Source organism: Salvelinus sp. IW2-2015, linkage group LG16 (genome assembly GCF_002910315.2).
Source record: "Salvelinus sp. IW2-2015 linkage group LG16, ASM291031v2, whole genome shotgun sequence".
Lineage (NCBI taxonomy): Eukaryota > Metazoa > Chordata > Actinopteri > Salmoniformes > Salmonidae > Salvelinus > Salvelinus sp. IW2-2015.
Window position 1 is genome coordinate 37,426,753 of NC_036856.1, and position 13,736 is coordinate 37,440,488.

Here is a 13,736-nt window from a genome sequence, read left to right on the forward strand (position 1 = left end):
AAAACATTTTGTTACGTTAGAGCCTTATTCTAAAATAGATTTTTTTTTAATAACCCCCCCAAAAATAACCCAAAAGAATAACCCATAATGTCAAAGCAAAACAGGTTTTAAAAAGAGTATTATTACTTTAAAAAATGTTTAATTACCTTATTGACATAAGTATTCAGACCCTTTGCTATGAGAATCGAAATTGACACCAGTCTCAACGTCAACAGTGAAGAGGCGACTCCGGGATGCTGGCCTTCTAGGCAGAGTAGCAAAGWAAAAGCCATATCTCAGACTGGCCAATAAAAAGAAAAGATTAAGATGGGCAAAGGAACACAGACACTGGACAGAGGAACTCTGCCTAGAAGGYCAGCATCCCGGAGTCGCCTCTTCACTGTTGACATTGAGACTGGTGTTTTGCAGGTGCTATTTAATGAAGCTGCCAGTTGAGGACTTGTGAGGCGTCTGTTTCTCAAACTAGACACTAATGTACTTGTCCTCTTGCTCAGTTGTGCCCCAGGGCCTCCCACTCCTCTTTCTATTCTGGTTAGAGACAGTTTGCGCTGTTCTGTGAAGGGAGTAGTACACAGCGTTGTMCGAGATCTTCAGTTTCTTGGCAATTTCTCSCATKGAWTAGCCTTCATTTCTCAGAACAAGAATAGACTAATGAGTTTCAGAAGAAAGTTCTTTGTTTCTGGCCATTTTGAGCCTGTAATCGAACCCACAAATGCTGATGCTCCAGATACTCAACTAGTCTAAAGAAGGCCAGTTTTATTGCTTCTTTAGTCAGGACAACAGTTTTCAGCTGTGCTAACATAATTGCAAAAAGGTTTTCTAATGATCAATTAGCCTTTTAAAATGATAAACTTGGATTAGCTAACACAACGTGCCATTGGAACACAGGAGTGATGGTTGCTGATAATGGGCCTCTGTATGCCTATGTAGATATTCYATWAAAAATCTGCCGTTTCCAGCTACAATAGCCATTTACAACATTAACAATGTCTWCACTGTATTTCTGATCAATTTGATGTCATTTTAATGGACTAAAATTGTTTTTCTTTCAAAAACAAGAACATTTCTAAGTGACCACAAACTTTTGAACGGTTGTGTATGTACAGTACATGTTGTATCTACCTCAATTACCACGTGCCACTGCACATTGACTCGGTACTGGTACCCCATGTACACGGAGTGCACAAAACATTAAGAACACCTTCCTAATATTGAATTGCACAAGGTGTCAAAAGAGCGTTCCATTGGGATGCTGGCCTTCCCACAGTTGTGCCAAGTTGACTGGATGTCCTTTGGGTGGTGGACCATTCTTGATACACATAAGAAACTGTTGCGTGTGGAAACACCCAGCAGCACTGCATTTCTTGACACCACCTGGTGCGCAAGGAACCTACTACCSTCTGAATGGCAYACACACATAATCCATGTCTCAATTGTCTAATTTATCCTTCTTTAACCATCTACACTGATTGAAGTGGATTTAACAGGTGACATCAATAAGGGATCATAGATTCCAACTGGATTCACCTGGCCAGTCCATTTCATTAAACAGGTGTTCTTAATGTTTTGTACATTCCGTGTATATCATCAGTGTCAACTGTAAACTAATCTAATGTAACAAATAATGGTTATATTGTACAATTATTACATACTGTGCAGATCCATGTCTACTCCAGGCTGCTAATCTACTGTCACCTATTTACCATAGGGGTATAGTGTATAATCATCACACACTGTGGGGAATGATTTACATCTACAGCAGGCTGCTAATCTAGTGTTGAGGTTCTATGCCAAACTGACGTGATTCTTTGGTTGAATTACCTCCTTGGTTGAATGAATGAATGAATGAATGAACAAGAGGCTGTCCAGATGAATTCAGTCATTTGACGTCTGAACCATCGAGCTGAACATCCCCCAACTGAATGACTCATTTGAAGTGAACTTTAAGTATCATTGTTGTTTAGTTGCTGTTTTCCTGCACAATCTTTTGCTTATCTTCAGTGATGAGCTTGGCTGGTCCTTTGTTCTCCTATGAGCAATGTCCCGTGGATGTAAAATAGAGTACCACTTCCTACCAGTAGAGGGCAGTAGTGTTCTGCAGGGTAGAGTCTGGTGGTCTGTCCTCTCTTTGTACTGTCTTCAAGCACCAGTGTTGATCAATGTTCCCTCGGTAAAGGAATGCATGCGCCTTTCTTTGACGTGCAGTTTTCTTTTCAAACCAGTCAAGGATGGCCATTGTTCACATAGYGAAGGCCTGCTAGGCTTGGTCCACGGGTTTGGATTTGGACATGCTCCTCATGATTCAGGGCTTGCATCACCAGGTGAGGGTAATCAGGTAAATTGTTGAGAAAGGAGATAGATGATCTGTTAAAACGGATTGGACAGTTGGTCAGAAAATAATGAAGAATTTCAATAAGAATTTATCTTCAGTAAGTAGTCTAGTCCCAGTAAGCAGAAGCACTCCACTGGTCTCCCTAGTCCATCGGGAGGAGGATCTGAAAAGATCTGTAGAATGTTTGTCCCTCACAGCATGATGCTGGTGGGCATCGCCTCAGGAAGTAGAGGTGCTGGGGGTAGCTGCAGCACCCCCTTAAAAAAAAGATCAACATATATTGTGTTTTCTCCACAAAATGTGTGAACTAGTCCTTTCTTAGGCCTGTATGAACGGAGAAAAAACTCCTCAGCAGCACCTCTCACACCCCCACCCCTATTTATCTCTCTCTATCTACTCTCTTTGTCTCGCTGTCTCTGTCTCTATCTGTCATGTCTCTCTCGCTCTCTCTCTCTCTCTCTCTCTGTTTTCCTCTTTTTCTTCTCTTATCAGCAGTGTTTTTTAGATTCTCTATACATTTCTGGTGGTGGAGAGGCACGGAAGACCCGCAGGCATTAAAAATCTCAGTGAAAAATGACGCGCCGCCCAATGCCACCTTGCTGGAGTTGAAAACATATCTGATCGAGCCTTCTCCGTAATATCACTTTAATGGTCCTTTTGTGAGTTATGGCAATCTCAGCAATACCCTCATTAATCCCACCCTCCTCAATCTTAGCAAGAAGAGCACCTGTCAGGCTTCCTTAGCTATTAAACCAGTTGATACTACTGACCGTGCCGTAATGATTAGAGGTGGGCTTTTTCATCACGTTGCGGCGGATGACGGGACGTGATGGGCTGGCGAGATCTACCGGGGGTTTCAGCGTATGAAAAGCGTAAAAAGCGGGTACCTTGATGAGATGGGCCAGATTGAGAATTATCTCTGACTCTCCAGGGTAACGGGGTAATACATCTCGGCTCTACCATTAATCGCTACCGCTGCAGCTAACGCTAAGTGGACCTGCACCACCAGAGGGCCTGTTGTCATTAGTCCATATCTCCCAGGAATGGAAACGTTTTTAATGGTGTAGCCTATGAGAGGGAAGGAAAGGGTAAGGTATGKCTGACCTCATGAATTACAAGACACCGGAAGTGGCATCGTGGCACCTAACGAGAAGCAACCAAAACAGAGGTTGGAGTGAAACAATAATGTGATGATGTAGTGGTTTCACGACCCCGTAGGTCCAGGTCTAGTCGGCTCTGCTGGGTGTCAGGGGGTTTGAATTACACCCTGGTTTTTCAAAGCAAATGAATGGAACAGTACCATCAAGATTTTTAAAAATCTAATTCCGACATGGGCAATTTCCACRGTAACACCGGTGACACTGACACAGATTTTGCACTTTAAAATGTTCATGTCAAACAAAAACACATTTACTTGAAGAGAAGTGCCGATGAAAAGTTTGGGAAGAGAATGACGGCACAAATCGTCATTCTGTTCATCTGCACTGTTCTTCAAGTAAATCAGTAGAAATGTGTTTTTGTGAAATGTTTAGTGAAAATAGTTAAAAGTAGTCCTTGTGCATAGACCTGGTTTGTTTAACTTTGCAATCATCATTTTTTATTTGAGATACATTTTAAATGGACAAATCTGAGTCTCAGTGTCACTCTGTTTCCGTGGAATAGCCCACATACAATATTCTTTCGTGCATGAGACGGTCGTAATCAGTAGTTCTAATCCATCTGCATTAACCTCTCATTCTTGTCTACTCAATGTGAAAAATACTGAAAGAGCTCAATGAGCCTAGCTCAGTCCTATTATTGTTCATAATCCATTAGGTCTATACATTATGCCTAAACATTTCTAATTGATGGCCCTTCCTCCAGTGAAGGTTTAAAGTGGTGGGCTGGTGGAGCTGACTAAACACCAGGACTCTACTACTGTGACCTCTATTGTCTCCCAACTCTATAATTTATCACACACATGAGAAAATGCATATTAATTCACAGCAATCCATTAGGCCAATGGAAGCCGGCTCTATAAATCAAACCAAAGGGCTCTCTAATTGACTCACACACAAAGGGAAAGCTGTTTATGACAGAGACGGGAGGAGAGGAGAAGGGGAAAGAGAGAGCGAGAGAAGAAGAGGGGGTACCATTACATCACTGGAAGAAGAAGAAGAAGAAGAGGAAGAGCAGAGGAAGGCGATGCAAGAAGGATCTATATGAAAAGGCCGAGAATTCTGAGAGAAGCGTGTAGTGTAGCAGAGCAGAGTGGAGAGCAGAGAGCGAGCAGAGAACGAGCAGAGAGCGAGCGGAGCAAGCAGAGCAGAGAGCAAGCGGAGCAAGCAGAGCAGAGAGCGAGCAGAGAACGAGCAGAGAGCGAGCGGAGCAAGCAGAGCAGAGAGCAAGCGGAGCAGAGCAGAGAGCGAGCGGAGCAAGCAGAGTAGAGAGCGAGAGGAGCAAGCAGAGCAGAGAGCGAGCGGAGCAAAGAGCAGAGAGCGAGTAGAGAACGAGCAGAGAGCGAGTGGAGAACGAGCAGAGATCGAGCGGAGAACGAGCAGAGAGCGAGCGGAGCAAGCAGAGCAGAGAGCGAGCGGAGCAAGCAGAGCAGAGAGCAAGCGGAGAACGAGCAGAGAGCGAGCGGAGAAAGCAGAGCAGAGAGCGAGCGGAGAACGAGCAGAGAGCGAGCGGAGCAAGCAGAGCAGAGAGCGAGCGGAGCAAGCAGAGCAGAGCAGAGAGCGGAGAACGAGCAGAGAGCGAGCGGAGCAAGCAGAGCAGAGAGCAAGCGGAGAACGAGCAGAGAGCGAGCGGAGAAAGCAGAGCAGAGAGCGAGCGGAGAACGAGCAGAGAGCGAGCGGAGCAAGCAGAGCGGACAGTGGAGAGCGAAAGAAGAGCTCAGCCTCTGACCTGTGTGTCCTTTGTTCTGTGACTGATGACATGGTGTGGTATGACATGCCTTGGTTATGAGCCTCATGGCCATACATATTATTTCACCTACGGCCCCTGGGTTTGTATGGTGTAGCAGAGGGGGGAAGGGGGAATTCTCCCAGGACCCTTAGCGGGCTGGCTAATTAGCTAAAAGAGGCCTCTTTCTATGCTTCCTTTCTCTCCTTTATCTTGCTCTGTTTCTCTTGCTCATTCTCCATCCCCCTGTTAATCTCTCTCTCTCTACAGCCCTCCCTGTCCCGACATCCCTCTCTGTATTTTTCATTCTCCATCCCTCTCTCAATCTATCTATGTGGCAGTAATTGCATTTCCTATTCTGATAATTAGAGTAACTCAAACCTAATACGATTGCTACAAATGCCTGTTAACCTTAACAGATTACAGTTCACTAACGCTGTGAACACAGAAACACCAATTCCCCATGTGGTTAAAAGCTTTCATTTAAGTCATATCATCTGTTAAGAACGTGTTTACTATCCACCCCCCCCCCCCCCTCTCTCTCTCTCGCGCAATTCAATTCAAATTGCTTTATTGGCATGACGTAACCATACAATAGACAATAACAATAACAATGGCATAGAGGACATGTGCAGGTTGGTTTGTCTGTCAGACTCACTCTCTGTCTCTCTCTCTGTCTCTCTCTCTGCTCCTCCACATCCGTCTAACGTGCTCCCCCGCTCACTTCTCACCTGAGGAAATGTTAAGTATGGGCCCAGGACCCACTAACTCTATCATACCACACAGTGATGGGCAGAGCCCAGGGAGGAGTACAATGGGCAACCACATCACTCCTCTCCTTCCTTTCCTCCTTCCCTCCTTCTCTCCCTCTCTTCCTCTTTCCTTTTTTTGTCTCGCCCCCTGAAAGAGCAATTATCTTCCTTCATCTGATCAGGCATGCAAAGCGCCTCATCGAACCATTATGGACAGTGACTCACTCTGACTTGCGAAAGGTTAATGTGTTGGATGATTGTAAAATTGTTTGGCTATTTCAAGGCACTGAGAAAGGGATAACTCAACTGTAAAATTTGATCAGCTTTGAAGCTGTGGATTTCTGGCTCATTGCCTCCCACCCCTTCTCTACCTCCCACCCCTTCTTCCCCCTCCACCTGTCTCTACCCCCCTCTATCATTCTAATCTTCCTCTCTTTCATTCCCCCTTTCCATCTCTTTCTTCCTGCCCCCTTAGTCATTGTCTGTCYCTCCCTCTCTCTCCCGCTTTCACTCTTTCGCCACTTATCCTTCTCTCCCTGCCTGTCTTTTAACCATGGGTTCAGAGGTGAAGGGGCTAATCTCATCCACGTGGCATCTAGAAGTGCTTTCTGGGAACTGGCCTGCCTCCTCCCATATCCCGGAGCACGATTTACTATGCATCTACCCATCCATATGGAGCAACATTACTTCAYTTTACAGTTCAAAGGCACCCTCCCTCACTCACACGTGGTTATTGTTAAGCATGGTAACACAAAAGAGACCCTCATGTCACCGTGTATCAGAGAATGACCCCTCAGAACAGCTTTGAACATTGTAGAGTTATAGTAGGGGTTTTAGTGCTGTTTTTCTGTATCTGTCTTGTCCTCTTTAAAATACTGAACAGCATACTGTGTTTAAAACCTGCATTCGTGAAACAGTTTGGATAATGGCTTTTGATTGGTGGCTCTGTAGGGGTAGCTATCACCTGGGAGTCACTAACAGCACCCTATTCCCTATATAGTACATAGGGAGATCTGGTCAAAAATAGTGGACTGTTGTCTGAGTGGAGTTACAGAGACCAGGGAGGGAGGCAGGAGACCGCAGAGAGTAATTACCTATAGCGCACCGCACCACTGAGCACCGCAGAGCCCAGCAGAGCACAGCAGAGCACGGCAGAGCACCACCGAGCACCGCAGTGCACAGCAGAGCACAGCAGATGAGCACCGAGCACCGCAGAGCACCATCGAGCACAGCAGAGCACCGCAGAGCACCGCAGAGCACGGCAGAGCAACAGCAGAGCACCACCGAGCACAGCAAGAGCACAGCAAGATGACCACCGAGCACAGCAGAGCACCGCAGAGCACCACCGAGCACAGCAGAAGCACCACGAGCACCGCAGAGCACACCGATCACCGCAGAGCACCACCGAGCACGGCAGGAGCACCACTGAGCACCGCAGAGCACCACCGAGGACCGCAGAGCTCCACCGAGCACAGCAGAGCACAGCAGAGCACCACACGCACAGCATCAGACACAGGGACAGATGACATTCAACTCTAACAGACATGTGTGGATATATGCACAGAGGTACACACACACACACACACACGCACAAACACAGACACACACCAAACCCACACAGACAGATACACGCACACGCATGTCTTACTATACTTGTGAGGACTTTTAGGGACCAACAATTGATTCCCATTCAAAAGCCTATTTTCCCAACACCTTAAACCCTAACCCCTAACCCTAACCCTAATTCTATATCCTATTCTACCTACTCTACACCTAGTAACCCTAACCCACAACCCCTAAGCCTTACCCGTAAACTAACTCTAATCCTATTCCTAACCCTACCCTAATTCTAACCCTACCCTAAACCTAACCCCTAAGCCATACCCCTCAAACCCTACCCCTAAGCCTTACCCCTAAAACATAACCCCTAAGCCTTACCCCTAACACTAACCCTAAACCTAACCCCTAAGCCGTACCCTAAACCTAACCCCTAACCTAACCCCTAAACAAACCCCTAACCTAACCCCTAAACAAACCCTAAACCTAACCCCTAAGCCGTACCCCTAGACCTAACCTAACCCCTAAACCTAACCCCTAAGCCTTACCCTAACCCTAAACCTAACCCCTTAACCTAACCCCTAAGCCTTACCCCTAACCCTAACCCTAAACCTAACCCCTAAGCCTTACCCCTAAGTGAAAATAGCTTTTTTACAAGTGAGGACCGGCAAAATGTCCTCCCTTCTCAGAATTTTTGTTGGATTACTATTCTTGTGAGGACTTCTGGTACTCACAAGTATAGTAAACGTGTATACACACACACACACTTTCATAAGTACAAACTCAAGGCACATAAAGGCAAAGAGGAGACACGCACATGTACACACTCGTACAACGTAATGCACACACACACCGCTGTGACTTTGGTTCTGTCCAGAGCTCTCCCTTTGATAAGTCACTGGGGAATAGAAGCCACAACAAAGGGAGACGAGAGCTGTAAAAGACTCCACTGGCACCTGCTACTCAAAACCACTAACGCTGGCCAGCAGCAACCAACCAACTGCCATCTCAAATAAAACTGGCACTGAGGACTATATAAGTCTATAAAATATATATATTTATAATTTATTCGATGTACAGAGCTGGTTGAGCCCCGTTAATCATATGTTATCCAGTGTATATATATATAATATAATATATATTATATATGTATATATATATACCTGCCATACATCGAGCCATATAGTTGAATATGACTGCCATAAAAGAGATGCAAGATGTATGGGACGAAGAAAATAGAGTGACATGAGGCGAAGGCTTGTCTTTGCATTGCAGGGAGAGAAAAAGAGAAGCAGAGAGAGTGAGATCGAGAGAGAGAGAGAGGAGAGAGAGAGAGAGAGAGAGAGAGCGAGAGATGAGAGAGAGAGAGAGAGAGAGAGAGAGAGAGAGCGAGAGAGAGAGAGAGAGAGAGAGAGATGTACAGGCTCAGTGAGCATAGCCTTGCTATTGAGAAGGCCGCCGTAGGCAGACATGGCTCTCAAAGAAGACAGGCTATGTGCACACTGCCCACAAATGAGGTGGAAACTGAGCTGCACTTCCTAACCTCCTGCCCAATGTATGACCAATATTAGAGGAACTATTTCCCTCAGATTACACAGATCCACAAAGAATTCGAAACCAAATCCAATTTTGATAAACTCCATATCTACTGGGTGAAATTCCACAGTGTGCCATCACAGCAGCAAGATTTGTGACCTGTTGCCACAAGAAAAGGGCAACCAGTGAGAACAAACCACCACTGTAAATACAACCCATATTTATGTTTATTTATTTAACTTGTGTGCTTTACCCATTTGTACATTGTTACAAACCACTTGCATATATATAATTGACTTTGTAATGTCTTTATTGTTTGAAACTTCTGTATGTGTAATGTTTACTGTTCATTTTTTATTGTTTATTTGACTTTTGTATATTACCTACCTCACTTGCTTGGCAATGTTAACAACATGTTTCCCATGCCAATAAAGCCCCTTGAATTGAATTGAATTGAATTGAATTGAATTGAGAAGAGAGAGAGAGGAGAGAGAGAAGAGAGAGAGAGAGAGAGAGAGAGAGAGAGAAGAGAGAGAGAGAGAGAGAGAGAGAGTTGGCTTGGCGGTAACAGTTCTCTCTTTGTCTCTCTTTCCCTCTCATTCTCAGTCTTTCCCCATCTCTCTCTCTCTCTCTCTCTCTCGCTCTCTCTTTTCTTCTCCTCTAGAATCTCTTCGCTATCTTCTATCCCCCTCTCTCTCTCTTTATCCTTCATCTGTCTTTCCCTCTCTCTCTCTTTCTCTCTCTTTCTCTCTCTCCCTCCCTCTCTCCTTAGTCTTTCTATGGCTCTGTCCTTGCAGCTTTGTCTTGGCTCACCCTCTCAATGATAATTCCCTCATAGGACCTGCTCTGTACAGCTCTGTAACTCTAACTCAACAGATGGGCGGACGCCTCATTACCTTTAATATGTCCAACATCAATTAGACAGGAGGTAATTGGGAAACCGTGGAGGTGATTGCAAGGTAGTGTGGCCGCATACGAAAATGCACGCAACCGCTTACACACACAAAACATACACGCACATGCACAAGCACACACACACGGTCACACACACAAACCCCTGTGGTAATGAATGGGTGTCATCAAGCCCAAAAGGGATGACAGAGAGATGAAGTGGTGGAGATGATGGAGGGAGGAAAGGGAGTAGGGTTTCCTCTTCTCTGGCATAATGTCTCTCCCTTCAGTGTCTTCAGACAATCTTGATAGGTTACCGTGCAGCAGAGAGGAGATGAGCTGTGTTTTAGCATTCTAGCTTGATAGGTTACCGTGCAGCAGAGAGAGCTGTGTTTTAGCAGCCTAGCTTGATAGGTTACCGTGCAGCAGAGAGGAGATGAGCTGTGTTATAACAGCCTACCTTGATGGGCTACCGTGCAGCAGAGAGGAGGTGCCTACCTTATCTTTGTCCTCCATGTCTTCTCTCTCTCCTGTAACAATACATCTCTCTCACCTGTTTTATTTTCCTCTGTTCTTCCCTCTCTTTCCCTTCACTACTTCATTACTTCTTTATTTGTATTATTATTTACATTTTTTAGGGGGTAGATCAGCTTTAATATTTCAGATAGATTGTGGCTTCTATCAATGTAATCGTCTGCATCATTTTCAATCCCCCATATATTTTCTTTGGTTCTTTATGACCTTTCATGTAGCTGTGAGAGATTAGTGTCCTCTTGGTTCTGCTTGGTGTGTGCGTGTGCATGTGTGTGTGTGTGTGCATGTGCATTTCTATGTGTCCACACACACGTCTATGTATGTATTAGTTTGGAGACGGCTATCCATGTATCTGTCAGGTGGCGCTGCTGACTCAGCCCATCACACGCCGTGTGTCTTCCTCTGAGCAGATGCATCTGCCAGCCGGGCCAAGGTATATGTGCTATCACTAACAGACACTACATAGGCTTCATTATCCAGATGAATGGCTTACTGCAGCACATAACTAGCCTAGAGGAGGGTGTGTGTGTGTGTGTGTGTGTGTGTGTGTGTGTGTGTGTGTGTGTGTGTGTGTGGTGTTGTGTGTGTGTGTGTGTGGTGTTTGTGTGTGTGTGTTGTGTTGTGCGCGCCCTGCAATGTGTGTAAAGGGTAATATGCTACTCTAGGCTGTCGTTCCAAGCTGTTTTGTTTTCTACGGCATCAAACCCGACCCTTTGTTTCAGCCTGCTCTGCAGATATAGGAGGATATAGAGAACGTGGTCCCCCCTAAACAAAGCACATCTGAGCCCGGTTTCCCAAAAGCGTCTTAAGGCTCGTTAGAACCTTCGTAGGAGCATCGTTAAATCTCCTAGCTGTTTCTCAAAACAATCTCTAGTAAAGTTGCACTTGAAAACTCTCGTTATTTACAGACTGCCTCAGACCACTCGTAGAACAGCTAAGTGCGTCGTTAGATGCTTTCTTGCCCTTCCGCATCACTTTATACACAGAAGATCTCCGCTAAACATATAATCAAGATGTTTATCCGTGTCACGCCCTTGGTTCTCTATGGTGTAGTAGGTCAGGGCGTGACTAGGGGGTGTTCTAGCTCAATATTTCTATGTTGGTGTTTTGTRTGGTTCCCAATTAGAGGCARCTGGTAATCGTTGCCTCTAATTGGGGATCATATTTAGGTAGCCATTTTTCCCACCTGTGTTTGTGGGATATTTTTTTGTGTTTGTGCATGTGCAGCACTACTTTCACGTTTCGTTATTGGTTTATTGTTTTTTGTTTAAAGTGTCACCGTAATAAAGATGTGGAACTTCAATCACGCTGAGCCTTGGTCCGCTCATTACGACGATCGTGACAGAATATCCCACCAAGCAAGGACCAAGAAGCGTGTGACGGAGGTAAAGGAGTTTAGGACCTGGGAAGAAATTATGGGAGGTTGTGAGACCCTTCCTTGGAAGGAGACACCAAGGAAGGTGGAAGGACAGCGACGACGCCGGGGACTGCGGCCACAGAAACCCCAAGATTTTTTTGGGGGGGGAGGGCACGAGGGGTGGTCGGCGGAGCAGCGGATAGTGGAAGAGCGGGTCATCAGTCCAGTGCCATCTGTGCCAGCTCCCCGTACTCACCCTGAAGAGCCAGAAACCGTCAGGGAGGCAATGGAGAAGTTGGGAGAGAGAGAGATGAGAGAAATGTTATGTAGGTGTGTTCTGCACGGCATCCGACCTGAGGAGCCTGTCAGCAGTCTGGTGAGTCCTGTGCCAGCTCTCCGCACCCTTCCTGAAGTGCGTGCCTGGACTGGGCACCGTGCCTGGACTGGGCACCGGTGCAGAGGAAGGCTCCAGCCTAGGAGCTGGACTGGACACCGTGCCTGGACTGGGCACCGGCACAGAGGAAGGCTCCGGCCTTGGAGCTGGACTGTACACCGTGCCTGGACTGGGCACCGGCGCAGAGGAAGGCTCCGGCCTAGGAGCTGGACTGGACACCGTGCCTGGACTGGGCACCGGCGCAGAGGAAGGCTCCGGCCTAGGAGCTGGACTGGACACCGTGCCTGGACTGGGCACCGGCGCAGAGGAATTCTGCTCAGATGGTTTTGGATTGGTTTTGTATGTCAAAGCTTCGCAACAATGTTGCTACTAATCCATGCGTCCATAACCGGCGCGGTCCTAACGAAAACAACCACGACCTAGAGTGGTCCACACCGATGATTGAGTTAAATACTTTATAAACTACACACGCTGAAAATAAACAAAACTTCTGCAGCATAGCACACACAATCAAACTGTCGCACAATCAAAGCTCCTCCCCAAAGAGCTGAATCTTTATTTCCTCCTTCCTCACGGTTTTCACCACAACTTATAATTCACTGTATCACAATTCCATGGGTCAGAAGTTTATATACATTAAGTTGACTGTTAGGCTAATTGACATCATTTGAGTCAATTGGAGGTGTACCTGTGGATGTATTTCAAGGCTACCTTCAAACTCAGTGCCTCTTTGCTTGACATCATGGGAAAATCAAAGAAATGAGCCAAGACCTCAGAAAACGATTGTAGACCCTCACAGTCTGGTTCATCCTTGGGAGCAATTTCCAAACGCCTGAAGGTACCACGTTCATCTGTACAAACAATAGTACGCAAGCAACATCTCAAGACATCAGTCAGGAAGTTAAAGCTTGGTCGCAAATGGTCTTCCAAATGGACAATGACCCCAAGCATACTTCCAAAGTTGTGGCAAATGGCTTAAGACAACAAAGTCAAGGTATTGGAGTGGCCATCACAAACCCTACCTCAATCCCATAGAAAATCTTTTGGGCAGAACTGAAAAGGCGTGTGCGAGCAAGGAGGCCTACAAACCTGACTCAGTTACACCAGCTCTGTCAGGAGGAATGCAAAATTCCCCAACTTATTGTGGGAAGCTTGTGGAAGGCTACCCGAAAAGTTTGACCCAAGTTAAACAATTTCAAAGGCAATGCTACCAAATACTAATTGAGTGTATGTAAAACTTCAGACCCATGTGATGAAATAAATAAAAGCTGAAATAAATCCTCTCTCTATCTATTATTCTGACATTTCACATTCTTAAATAAAGTGGTATCCTAACTGACAGACAGGGGATTTTTACTAGGATTAAATGTCAGGAATTGTGAAAAACTGAGTTTAAATGTATTTGGCTAAGGTGTATGTAAACTCCGACTTCAAGTGTATAATTAAATGTACTTAGAAAATACTTTTGATCTCCCCTTATCTGCAAGCATGACCAATGGC